The 13131-nt window shown below is 39.9% G+C and overlaps 1 pseudogene; it reads left to right on the top strand.

The window, feature by feature from the left end:
• Positions 1-5457: 5457 nt before the first annotated feature.
• On the top strand, positions 5458-13100 carry LOC115693090 (kinesin-like protein KIN-7G; annotated as a pseudogene).
• Positions 13101-13131: the final 31 nt, after the last annotated feature.

Genomic DNA, 13131 nt, shown 5'->3' with positions numbered 1-13131 from the left:
GCATCACATGCCGGATTGGATTCTTCACCGACATTCAGCCATAAAAGGACGAAGAGAAAAAAAATTAATGGTCAAATTACTATCATATATATAAGATAAATTAATAGTAGTCAAAAGGAGGTGACTTCAACCACATATTTGGCATTTGGTGCTGCCTTTCTCGTATTTAATTTAACTACTTTATAATACGATACAATTCTGGCACAGAGAAGAGTTCTTTCCATGTGGGAAACTTTGTGCAACAACATTGGGAAAATTACCAAAAAAATCCTAAATTTTCAAAAATGATGAACTTTGTAAGAAAATATCCTTTGGTTCCAAAAATTCAAGGCTAATTGGTGTATCTTGAGGAATTTCAAAAACTCCTTCCCCGGGCCCATTGACTAAAGAGCTTTAATTGACTCAACAACAACCCTCTCGACTATTTCAGACAGAGGACATAATTAATTTCGAATTTTCAAATTTTTTGAAATTCTAATTTTGCTACGCAAGGTATGCTACTGCCTCTACGATTCATTTCGCGTGAACATTTGTATAGGAATCTCCATATTCAAACACTAAAGTAGATTTCGACCAAAGTCAGAATAATAAAAAAAACTTATGTAGATTAATATAGTCGGATTGCTGGGATGGAGCCCGCTAAAGAACAAACAAATGGCATCTAGCTAAGAATTTCTCAGCATGCCCTAATGAGACATACATACATACATACATCACATTTGTTAATAATTATTAATTACTAGGAAATTTCTTGCTTACCTGATCCACCATGACTATGAGCTGGTGACCAATGATTATCTGTACATTAGTATAAGTATAGATTTTGTCCTTTTTTCCTTACTAAAGAAATTATTTCATTCACACATACATTTGGACCGTTCAATTCGGTGAAGATTCATCCGCTTTACGTAAGAGACCCACAATATTTAAGGCTTGTTTGGTTATGATTCGGCATGCTTTCTTGTCAACATCTACAACATTGTATGAATTTAAAAAAGCTATGAAAAAATATATGTGAATTTACGTGTTAATGTCTGTATTTCGTGAAAATTTTCGGAGTGTTCCGGATTTTAAAAAATCAAAGAGCATAGTCCGCAAAATTCATACCCAAAAAATAATCTTATGATTGATGAATGCGAATGTATGACTCCATGAATTGGCCTATCTAAAATGGTGCATGCGTGCATCTGCAAAGAAACCAACACGCTATCGTTTTGAATTATTCATCCGTCGTTTTGTACTGAATGCTTTGCAACACATGCCTATGCGCACGCTACCAACCTAGCGCGGACGAAGTAGAATACATATGCTTCTACTATTTAATCGATAAAACGAATTTAATTCAACATCATGTAGAGTTTAGTCCAACTTAGGCTCCGTTTATTTCGCGAAATATGAACGACTTGGAAAAGATTTTCCTAAAAGTAATTGTCAATAGCACTTGAAATAATTCGTTAATGGAAAATGTTTTCATTATCGAGAACAATTTACGTTTGAACATTTTTTGGGACGATGTAAAGTTTTTTTCATTTGTTAATTTTTTGTAAGCGATACAATCGATTATTTTTAAGAAAATATTTTTCATATTATTCATTTCACCCAAAAAAATGGTGCATCAGTTTTGCTGAAAATAAACGACTTGAAAAACATTTTCCATAAAAGTAATTGCCTGTATCGCTTATGAAAAATGATGAACGAAAAATATTTTCATCGTCTACAAAAATGGTCAGAAATAAATTGTTCTCGATAATGAAATCATTTTTCATTGACTAATTATTTCAAATGATAAGAGCAATCGTTATTAGAAAAATAATTTTTCAAACTAATAATTTTTCACGAAACAAACGAAGATTAATCGAACATCCTATGCAATGTCTAGTCCTGCTTAGATATTAGTTGTGTTTCTCGTTTGACCTAGACGTGCGCATGAACTTTGTGGGGACCAAACAATTAGGTATTGATCTCGGTAAAAACTAGGTTATTATCAAACACTAAGTACAATTGAATACCAAAGTCTTTAAATAATTTTATACTTATTAATTTTTTATTTAATATTTGAGACAAGTCGTAAATCTAAAATGTCCTATTCCTTTTCCTTTCCTTTAGAACGAAAGGAGTGGGAAAGTCCCATAAATTCTTTTCGACCTATACTGGTTCTAAGTCTAAGATTCCTCCCTGCATTATACACGTCGTGAAATTTATTAGTAATCAATGAGATAAAGCTCTGAAATTAAAAATGTCACGTTGCAATTTCACGAAATATTATCTGCTGAATTGTCGACGAAACCTACGTTCTTTCCCCTCCGGCCACGTGTCACTGTCGGTGGGGAGGCACATGCATGGATTCCGAAATTTCGGTCTCCACAACTTTTTGCTCCCTCTAATTTAATTTTTTTCCGAATTATTAATAATATTATTGTTATTATTTATTAATTTTCTTTTACGCGACAAAGGAATAAATGGCCATTAAAAGAGAGAACACATGCATGCATGCATGCATGCAAAAGGGGGTCGTCCCCATCATGCATGGCTTTCGCTCGCCACATGGGGTGTTTCTACGATTCTTTTCCCACGCGAGTCAAAGTGGTCCTCCTCCTCCTCCTCCCCCACTTCGAACTCTTGCAGCTTTTCTTCTGCTCCTCCCAAAGGGAGAATTGCGAAAAAATATTCAAGAAATGAGTTTTGACCTGACAAGATCAGTCGCATCCAGATCGTCCGCTAGCTTAGCTCCCAAGCTCGTCCAACAGATGTTGGAGGGTTGCGATACTTGAATGCCGAGAATATTCAACACGTCTTTTGATAGTTTATATGAGAGCTTGACCTAAAGGAAGCTTCAAACTATAGGCTTGGGAATAAGCCATGATCCTGTCATATGTGTGATCATTACCGCCATTAGAGAGAGATTATGATATGAAAGATACTCAGATCAGACACTATATTTCTAACAACCGTCGTGAACGAAGGATGGTGGCGAAGGATGTGGGAAAGGAGAAAGAAAAACAGGGTTTTGTAATTTGGAGTTCCTATGCATCTCATTGCTACGTGTGTTAATTTTGTTCGATGACCCAGTTGATCTGGGTTCCCCGGTAGATGCATGCTAATAGCAACATAACCCACGGCTCGAGCGGATACGATAGAATCAAAGACGATGAGGAGATGACGGCGTCGAGGAGTCGACGGTTGGACGCTCAGGTGAGAGAGTCCGGGTCTCTCTTTCTACGTTCGCGAACGTGTTTGCTCCGATCGTCTCAGTAGCAAGATTACGGTTGTCTCGAGGTTCATGAGTCGAAACCGAACTAAACCGTCAAAACTCCGTTGTTTTATTTCCTACTCGAACAGAATGGAACCCCTATATAAAAATACCCAACTTCTATTTCTTTCTGTTCGGATCAGTTTGGACGGTTCTTTTTGACACCCGTACTACAGCCTATGGAGAATTTTCTGGAAAGAAAGCCTTCAAAACCATTATAGTGGGAAATCATTCTCGCTCCTTCCCTCGATCTGAAATCACCGTTTGTTTAAGTTTTACTTCACCTCCTTTCCGGATGGTGGACGTGGCCCGTTAGGTCAAGAGATCTATTCACAGATTAGCATTAATTAATTAAATAATTAGTTACCACCCAATTAGTTCGTGGCTTTAATGGTTATTCACAGATTAGCATTGATTAATTAAATAATTAGTTACCACCCAATTAGTTCGTGGCTTAAATCGTAGACCCACCAACAATGCCGGTTTAGGTTGCTTGTTGTGTTCAAGCATCTGCGAAATGAAATCAAGGAGTTGCGGTGGTGGCCCATTTGGTGCACAGGAGTTTTAATTACACAAACCTTTGATCGAACTCTCAGCTCTGCCATCTCTTTGATTTGATGTGATTCCTTCCTAAATTTATCCCTAACTAGAAAGACCCCCTTCCATTATACGTCAATCGGGATTCGCACACGATCAGTTCGATTCGAGCTGGCTCGGCTTTCTCCGACGGCATCATCAGCACCGTTGGGTATTTTCGCACGTCAAAGTAAGGCCGTTCATACGATTGAATGCGAGTCGGCTCGTTCACGTCACGGGAGAGCGACACGAGACTATCATTGATAGTCCTCTCTCTCTCGAGGAGGAAAATGAAAGAAAAATAAAAGAGTTGGAGTTAAAGAAAAGTAATGAAGGCGGGGTCACATGGCAAGCAATGCAAATATGAGTTTTCTTTTGGGAGTCGACATTATCTTGATTCCAAGCAACCACCACCACGTGAATCAACGAAGAGCGAGAGCTTTTCCATTAAATGAACAGTTGGATCACGCTAGCATCGAAATAAAACATGTCCACGAACTAAATACTTTTCCCTCGTTGGATGGCTCACCAACCTGCCCAATACTTTCATAAATTGCAATAATGGGCCTCCCAATAATGGGGTGTCAAATTCAATCACCTAACATTTCCAATTGCATTTCAGTTGCTCATCGAACTACCTTGGCCAAGCAAATTAAGAAGATATCTCTAAGGCGTTGCTTAGCCAAAAGAGAGAACATTAGGAGCTCCAATTCCGCGTTCCGTGGACACTTACAATTACCGACACGATGCGTCGCGTTGTTAGCTGACGTCGCACGCGGTGCTATTGGTTGACATGGCACACGTAATTATCTATGCCATTTGCTTGCGATGTGCGCAGCCGGTTGGTATATGAAGACCACGGGAAAAGCAAAAGGAATTGGGCGCGCATCGAACGCGAAGATGCGCGTGGAGCCACGTTAGAAAAGAAAGTCGCGTGCCGGTGAGGTACTTTATATATCTTAGTTGACTCAAAACTCGCCAATTTAATCTTTTGAGTGCGGGTGCGACCGACCGGATATGTTGACGGGTCGATGTCTGGCTCCTGCAGCACGTTCCCGACCGTATAGAAAAAAGAAATTTATAAATAGTGAAAAAAAGAAGAAGAGGGAAGTTTTAATTATAAGGCTAAAAATGATCAAAAACTCCGAACCCAACCCGAACAACGAACGGAAGTTACAGAACTACCAACCGTCTCTCTCTGTCTCTCTCTCCGCATTCGCAGGGCCTTAAGAAAGCCATCCAAATCTTCATCGCCATCTTCCTCGGAGAGACAGAGCTTGCCAGGCTGCGCTTTTCTCTGCCTACATCTCGCACATCCTCGTCGAAGTACGCGTTCCGTTCGCCACTTCTTTTGGTTCGAACGTCGGAAGCAACCGATCCTGTTGCCGGCTCGTGTCGGACTGCAATTTGGGTCCTGGAATGGCGTTACGGGTCAGATCCTGAGTGGGATTGTTGCGTTAAGGATCCGGGCTCGACAGCTGAGGGTCAACGGTAATTTCCCTTTTCTCGTTTGGTCAAGTTAATGAACCACCAATGTGGCATTGCCGGTCGAATGGTTCCATTTCGTGTGCATTCAATGATTCGCCTCGGAAAGCAAAAAAACTCCCTTGAGATTGGCAAAAAGCGACCTGAATGCGTCGCCGTGAAGGACAGATTGGTGAAGCTTCTGCTTCGCGGATTCGCATTGCCATTTCACTTGTCGAATTTGGGTGGCTCCGCTTGCAGCTTGGAGGCATGCCATGAAGATTTGGTCGCTTCTTCTAAGTGCATTCGCTTTATGTTTTAAAGTGAGAGGCAGCGAACAGTTTTGCGGAAATTCATGTTCCGCCCTGTGGAGATTTTGCCGTTTACTGCCCAATTAGTAAGGAAATGAGGCAACTGAAAATTTTCAAAGACCAGTTTAGAACTCTCTCTCTCTCTCTGCACTGCAGTGAAATGCACAGTGCCATGGATCTTTGCTTAGATCTCAGACATTCTTTGGGAAGTCTTCACTTCCCAAGGTGAAAACATGTCTTGCTTTGTTTTTTTTTTTTTAAAGACATTCTATAATCTAAGTCAGCACGAGCAAAGGAGACTTTTTGACAGTCTGTTCTGGGGACCATCTCAGAAAACTCCAAAATGGTTCATTTTATAAAATATTTGCTAATTTAAATAAAAAAGAAACACCGCCCATTTCTCCTGGAGATGGGGAACTTGTGACTTCAGATATGCATTTGTTTGACTTTTCTAAATTTCAGATGACAGAAGGAAGGAGCGATTAAGGAGGAACCCATGTTTGTGCTTAAGACAAATTAATGGAGTGTGGGTGATTATGCTCTAAGCCATGATTAGCTTGTTCATTACAGGTGACGATGGTAGGTGTGGAAGTTGGACGGGCCTCACATTTCATAAGATCCCAGCATCACTCGCTTTTTTGACTCCAAAACTACAATGCCTAGTCGGACAGTGAAGATGTGATGAGGCGTAGAACTGCGTGATGTGTCGCGGGCTTTGTCGGAGTATTTGGTTGCAGTGAAGACAAATCTTGATTTGGGGGACGGTTCATATACTTGGATAGTAAGCAGGTAGACGATGGTGGCAGTTGACGGCCAGGAGATAATGCAGGGTTCAAGTCCCCGTGAAGAGAAAATCTTTGTATCAGTTCGTCTCAGGCCCTTGAATCAGAAGGAGATTTCTAGGGATGATGTATCGGATTGGGAATGCATCAATGACAACACCATCATCTACAGAAACAATCTTTCTGTTTCCGAGCGGTCCATGTACCCAGCTGCCTACACATTTGGTAACTGAATCCCAATCAATGAAGTTTTTTCCTTTCTTTCTTCTTTGCTTTCCCTTGAGCACAGTTTCATGTTATGTTGGATCCACCATCCTTTTGGTCTTGAGCCCACATCTTCAAATTCTAACAATTGTTTCTAATGATGTACTTTTTGATAAATGATTGGTCTTTGCATTCTTGGAAATCATTATCGACTTAAGGAAGCATTATGTTCAATATCTCTTAGTGTTATGTGTTCTCAGTGTTGGCTGATTTGCAGACAGAGTTTTCCGGTGCGATTGCTCCACAAGGCAAGTGTACGAGGAAGGAGCCAAGAAAGTTGCTCTTTCAGTTGTCAGTGGGATAAATGGTAAACTTTAACCTCTTCTTCTTCCTTCCGATGTTGATTTGTTTTGTTGATATTTGCCTGAGATTGCAACCATCCGGTGCCCAATGTTGCAGCAAGTGTTTTTGCATATGGACAGACAAGTAGTGGAAAAACATACACTATGAGTGGAATTACTGAATACTCAATGGCCGATATATACAGCTACATAGAGAAGGTAACAAGTCATTTTTTACTCAAATATCTCCTCCATTTTCAGTTGCAACTTCTTCCTCTAACATTTGCATGTTAATAAAGACATTCTCTCGTTTCTCAATAGCACAAGGAAAGAGAATTTCTGTTGAAGTTTTCTGCGATGGAGATCTACAACGAGTCTGTGAGAGACCTCCTCAGCGCAGATAGTACTCCACTGAGACTTCTAGATGATCCGGAGGTAAATTTCTTTATACTATGCTGAGGAACTACGAGCTCATCCAACATCGCCGTGAGAGCTAGCTCTTTTGACAGAGAGGGACTATAGTTGAGAAACTCACAGAGGAAACGCTGAAGGACTGGAGCCACTTTCGAGAACTTCTTTCTGTGTGTGAAGGTAAGGACTAAAGCTTCATTCTCCTGTGTTGGATGAATTTCATGGTTGCATACTATATCTAGCAGCACAATATAATGCTTAGGCTGATCATTTGGATTTCACAGCTCAAAGACAGGTTGGAGGGACATGCCTTAACGAAGCTAGCTCAAGATCACATCAGATTCTCAGACTGGTAATGATGAATTCTATCTGTTTTGCGGTCAATTCTTATTGAAATGTCAAAGATTTATTGCTCATTGTTTCTGCTGCCAGACAATTGAAAGTTCGACTCGTGAGCTCTTGGGGAACGATAATTTAAGCACTCTTGCTGCTACTGTGGTATGAATATTCAGTACTCCACTTCAACCTATAGACATTTACCGGGACCGGGAGAATATAATAGTTTCTTTTGGTTGCAGAACTTCGTGGACCTAGCAGGAAGTGAGCGTGCATCTCAGTCATTATCAGCTGGTGCAAGGTTGAAAGAGGGTTGCCACATAAATCGCAGTTTGTTGACTTTGGGAACAGTTATCCGCAAGCTGAGGTTGGCCTTACAGCTTGTTTTTTCATTGTCTTCATCCGAGAGATCTTATAATTTAGTTGGACCATGCACTAACATGAACGTAGAGCACCACTGCAACGCCTTTTCTGCGCCAAAGGTCCATTGCTTACACAATACTAGTTTACCTGCATAGACACACGATATACAAATAACAACAACCTGAACAACCAAGCCTTCTCCCACAAAATAGGATGGGCTATATGGATCCAGTTATGCTGTTGCGCTCTATTTCCTATCCTGCTTTCAGTAAAATCCAGATGCTGAGCTCTGTTTACACTTTCCATCCTCCATTGGGGTTTGTGATTGCTGCCTGTGGCAGGTTTAGTGCATGAGCACCCACATGTTTCATTCTATTTATGGCTTGTCTGCCAACCTGTTGTGACGACCAAGTGCTCACAGAGCTGACAAGGGGTTTATCTTTGCTACCATTTCCTCCTTGAGCAATGTCGAGTACCTCTTGTACCAAATGCTTGGGTCAATTCATTAGACATGTTATTGGCCAAAAGAATTTGTTCTATCTGGTCTTTTGGGAGGTTAGTTTGGGTTTCTCAGGCATAAATTCAACTGTATAGTTGAAAATTATTGTTTTAAGAGTAGGGGATTAGTTTTCTGGGCTATTGACTATTTTAGCCTTCAGCTCCATGTATAGGTTATCATGCAGATTGTAGCATAAAGAAGATGAACTGTTTCAAAGCATAAGAAGTCGAGAGACTCCAGAGTAGTCGTGGAGCGAGTTTGACTTTTTCGCATTTCCCTTTTCTTGTAGTATTTGAAAATTGTCTTTTATTGCACATTGAATATCTCAAAATTTTAAAACATATATATATTGACGGGCATGGTTATGTAGACTTTTTTTCATATATTTTTTAAAAACTCAAAATATCTTTTATTTTCTTTGTCAATGTTTTGGAGGAAAAGATCATCCGTAATGATGTTTCATCAATTTTTCATCTTTGATTGTATGAACAGAACAGTTGCTTTTATTAAGATCCTATAAGAAATCGGCAGTTGGTGGAAGTATTGCAGTCTTAAGCTCTCTTTTCTTCCAATTTATCGTTGATTTATTTTTAAGCTTATGATTATTGATCTAGAACTAATTGAATGGCTCCAGCAAGGGAAGAAATGGACATATTCCTTTCCGAGATTCCAAACTAACTCGTATTCTGCAATCCTCACTGGGAGGAAATGCTAGAACTTCCATCATCTGTACAATGAGTCCTGCCCGAAGTCATGTTGAGCAGTCAAGAAATACACTATTGTTCGCAAGTTGTGCTAAAGAGGTCGCCACAAATGCACAGGTTAATGTTGTTATGTCTGATAAAGCGTTGGTAAAGCATTTACAGAGAGAATTGGCTAGATTGGAGAGTGAGCTGAGAAATCCGGGACTAGCCTTTGTTTCATCTGATTCTGCTGTGCTGCTCCGAGAAAAAGATCTCCAAATTGAGAAGGTGATGATGCCACATTAAGGCTTTTAATATTGCAATTTGATGTTTATTATATTCTTTGAGGTTTCTCTCACTATCCATGGAAAAGGGAGGTACTTTGTGTAATTATCACACATAAACTAGGTGTAGCTTCTAAATTCTTCCTTAGTACACTGCTGTGTCAGAAGTCAATTATTTCTTTCATACCGATGGTGAATTCCACCAGTTCCATTAGGTTGAATATCCTTCAGTGCACAATACATGCAATTTTATATCAATAGACATCTCTTGACCGATCTCATCCACTTGAAAGTTTGTGTAAAAGTTGGTAATTTAACTTGGGAGCTTAAGACTTAACGGAGAATTTTAAGAGTAATATCATTGCCTAGCCTTTTTGACCTTCCCCTGCAGAATGCATATTTTCCAGAGTTGCAAATTTTCTTTATCTCTCTCACCCTAGCATGTCCCTTTGGACTATATTTAACATTCCGCACCTTTGGGAAATAACCCACAGCTTCACCATTATGCTGTTAGCATTTATAGCTATGACTTTCTCATCAGCTTTTCTTTTATGTTATTTATTTATTTATTGGCTAAAAAGACAAGTAGAGCTTACTTGAGTGAACGTTCTGTTTTTCCTGGATGTCTAACTGATGTTTTCTGCAATCCTCTTCTCCGCAAAAATTGTGAGGTTATCCTATCATATTACTTTGTTCCTTTTTTCATAGTCATTCCATTTAAGTTTTGCCACGATGCTGTCAACAGGCATCTACTTCAGAATTTCCATGTTGTCACCCCCTTTAAAGTTCTATGAACAGTGAAGCATTTTTTTTTTCATTTATAAATCAGGAAATCACTTCATTATTTGACACCTCATTTTCTGTGGTCGTATCCTCTCACAGCTCAAGAAAGAGATTGCAGAATTGTCTCTACAGCGAGACCTTGCTCAGTCTGAGGTTCAGGATTTGCACCTATTGGTTGTGGATCACAAACCTTCGACTGTACGGGTAATTCTACTTTGTTAGATTCCTTGATGGCTTTGCCGTCCTCAACTTTTAACATCAATTATTCATTAATGAATCTTCTGTTCATTTAATACTTCAGGTGGATGCATGCAGTGATTACCCTAAACTTCGTGTGCGAGGTTCATGGGAACTCAAGAGCCCAATTTCAGATTCTCAAAACCGAGCAGATAATGAGTATGTGGATGTTGGCATCGTAACATTTGATTCATGTCAGTATTCAGATCAACACAGTAGGAGTGATTCAGATGGGCATATAATCCACATTCCTGACTTTGAAGAGAACTCCTCACTATCTGACCCCTCTTCACAGCTCTCAATTCAGATGTCTCACTCCAGGCGAAATAGCATATGTCCAGAGGACATTGGAGAATATACTGATGAAAATTCCGAGGACTTTTGCAGAGAAGTACGCTGCATTGAGATGGAAAAGCCAAACTCAAACTGCCATGGCCATGGTGATATGCCATCAGCGGAGGAGAAGGAAGGCATCTCAGACTATATTGTGGTTGAGGAAGGTGATGAGGAAAACGAAAAATTGGGATCACCAACTTTGGAACAAACTAGACAGTTAGACAGAGTTCCTCAGGATTATGTAGAAGCTTCTCCTGAAAAACCATATTCAATGATGCAGGAGAAAGAGTTACCTACATCCAGAAGTTTCAAGCTAGTCAGGAGTAAAAGTTGTGAGTCAGGCCTTGTGAATATTGAGGAGATGGAGATAAACCATAGTACACCACCCCCTCAATTTGAAAAAGATTGTCCTGGAAGACCTGAGGGATGTCGGAGAAAGTTTCCTTCATTGAAGTATGGGTCCAGAGAAAACTTGCCCAGTAGTGGTTCTTATAATTCACCAGAGGATTCTGTGGATAATGAGCTTCAAGAAGAGATAATTCGGACAGTTGAGAAATGTGACAGCAATATGCCTCCCGCTTCCTAAATAGAGGAGTCCATTGCTCAGACGGAGGATCAACCTGGTCAGCACGGGGTGAGCTTCGTTCCCTTGCCTTTCCTTGTTCCTCTTATGACAGGCATATTTGAGCTATATAATGAACAATGAATTAACTATTCTGGAGGACCTTACAAATTTTTCATTTTCTCCATTAGAATTTAAATATAACACAGGAGTTATTATGCTTTGTCCGTATCAAAGAATGTTATATCTCTGCTATCTGATTCAAATATTTGGGTGCGACACCCCATGACTCAAGTGGATGGGAGTTATTAGGGATTGGCCTGCGTGGTTCAGACCGGGCTTCTTTTACTTTGTGTTGGACAACGTACTATGGACAGGGTACAGAAGCCATGGCTTTCAGATGTTTAAAGTTTGTTAAATATTTTAAATTAGAAGATTTTGATTCGTCTAAAGTAGCTTTTCTGTGTACAAATATATGACGATCGTTGTAGTGATATTGCCCAGCAATGGTTTCAACTATATGAGTCTTGTCATACGTAAATGTGGACATGCAAGTAAGTTTGGAGTACCATTCACTTGGATATATAGTGCTTTGAATGAAATTTGGAGAACTTACTTAGTGCTCGGTTACTAATGTTAAATATAGATGTTTTGTCAACATACGCACATTTTGCTCAGTGGGGACTCTTTCGATTGATAGGTACATGATATAAAAACAAATGTCATTGCACCTACTAAGCACGTTAAGGATGTTGGCTTGGATCCAATTGAGGATGATACAGCAGGTTCTTTGGAATGGTTTTCACACTTCAAAAACTTGCAAAAGGAGATCGTCAAACTGTGGAAGGAATGCAATGTCTCATTAGTTCACAGGAGCTACTTTTTCCTTCTGTTTAAAGGTGATCCGGCAGATTCTATCTACATGGAGGTAGAGCTCAGGAGGTTGTTGTTTCTTAGGGATAAATCTGCCCGTTGTAATCAAGCTCTGGAAGATGGTCAGACCTTGACTGCTGCTTCGAGGTACTGAATTCAAATTATATGAAACACTCCTGCTTTTGTTAAATTCACAGTAGGAGCATATTAAGTCTGGTATTTTATTGTGCTGAACAGCATACAAGATCTTCGTCGTGAGAGGCAGATGCTCACCAAGCAGTTGCAAAAGAAGCTCACCAGGAAGGATAGAGAGATGCTCTTCCAAACTTGGGGAATCGGTTTGAATACAAAGCATAGAAGTTTGCAGTTAGCCCACCTGTTGTGGTCCGACACAAAAGATATGGACCATGTGGCCGAGAGTGCCAAAATTGTTGCAAAGCTTGTTGGTTTTGTTCGGCCAGAGGACGCTTCCAAGGAGATGTTTGCCCTCAACTTTACTCCGCGGCGATCAAGCACAAAATATCATAAGTGGAAAAGCACTATGATGTCTTTCTTGTGAAGCTTTGTTTTGGATCCTTTAAATTTTGCAGAATGGTGACGAAATCGTTCCTCCAATGGTCTGAGATGGTATGACTTCTTTTTAATTAGTAATATATATGTGATTTAGATGCAGGTCATTGTACAAAAGCTTTGTAATTTACTCATGAACATACACGGGCATGCATGTCCTCTTACCGGTTTAGGCTCTTTAACATAAGCATTGGGCCTTGATGTTAATTGGACTAATATAATAATGTTTCTATTTCTTATGGTGCGTCCGAAAAAAAGTTTCGGAT

This window comes from Syzygium oleosum, unplaced genomic scaffold (genome assembly GCF_021117445.2).
Source record: "Syzygium oleosum isolate NSW1041296 unplaced genomic scaffold, Sole_v2.1 Sole_v2.20, whole genome shotgun sequence".
NCBI lineage: Eukaryota > Viridiplantae > Streptophyta > Magnoliopsida > Myrtales > Myrtaceae > Syzygium > Syzygium oleosum.
Note: the sequence above shows the minus strand (reverse complement) of the source record. Positions and strands in the feature narration are given on the sequence as shown.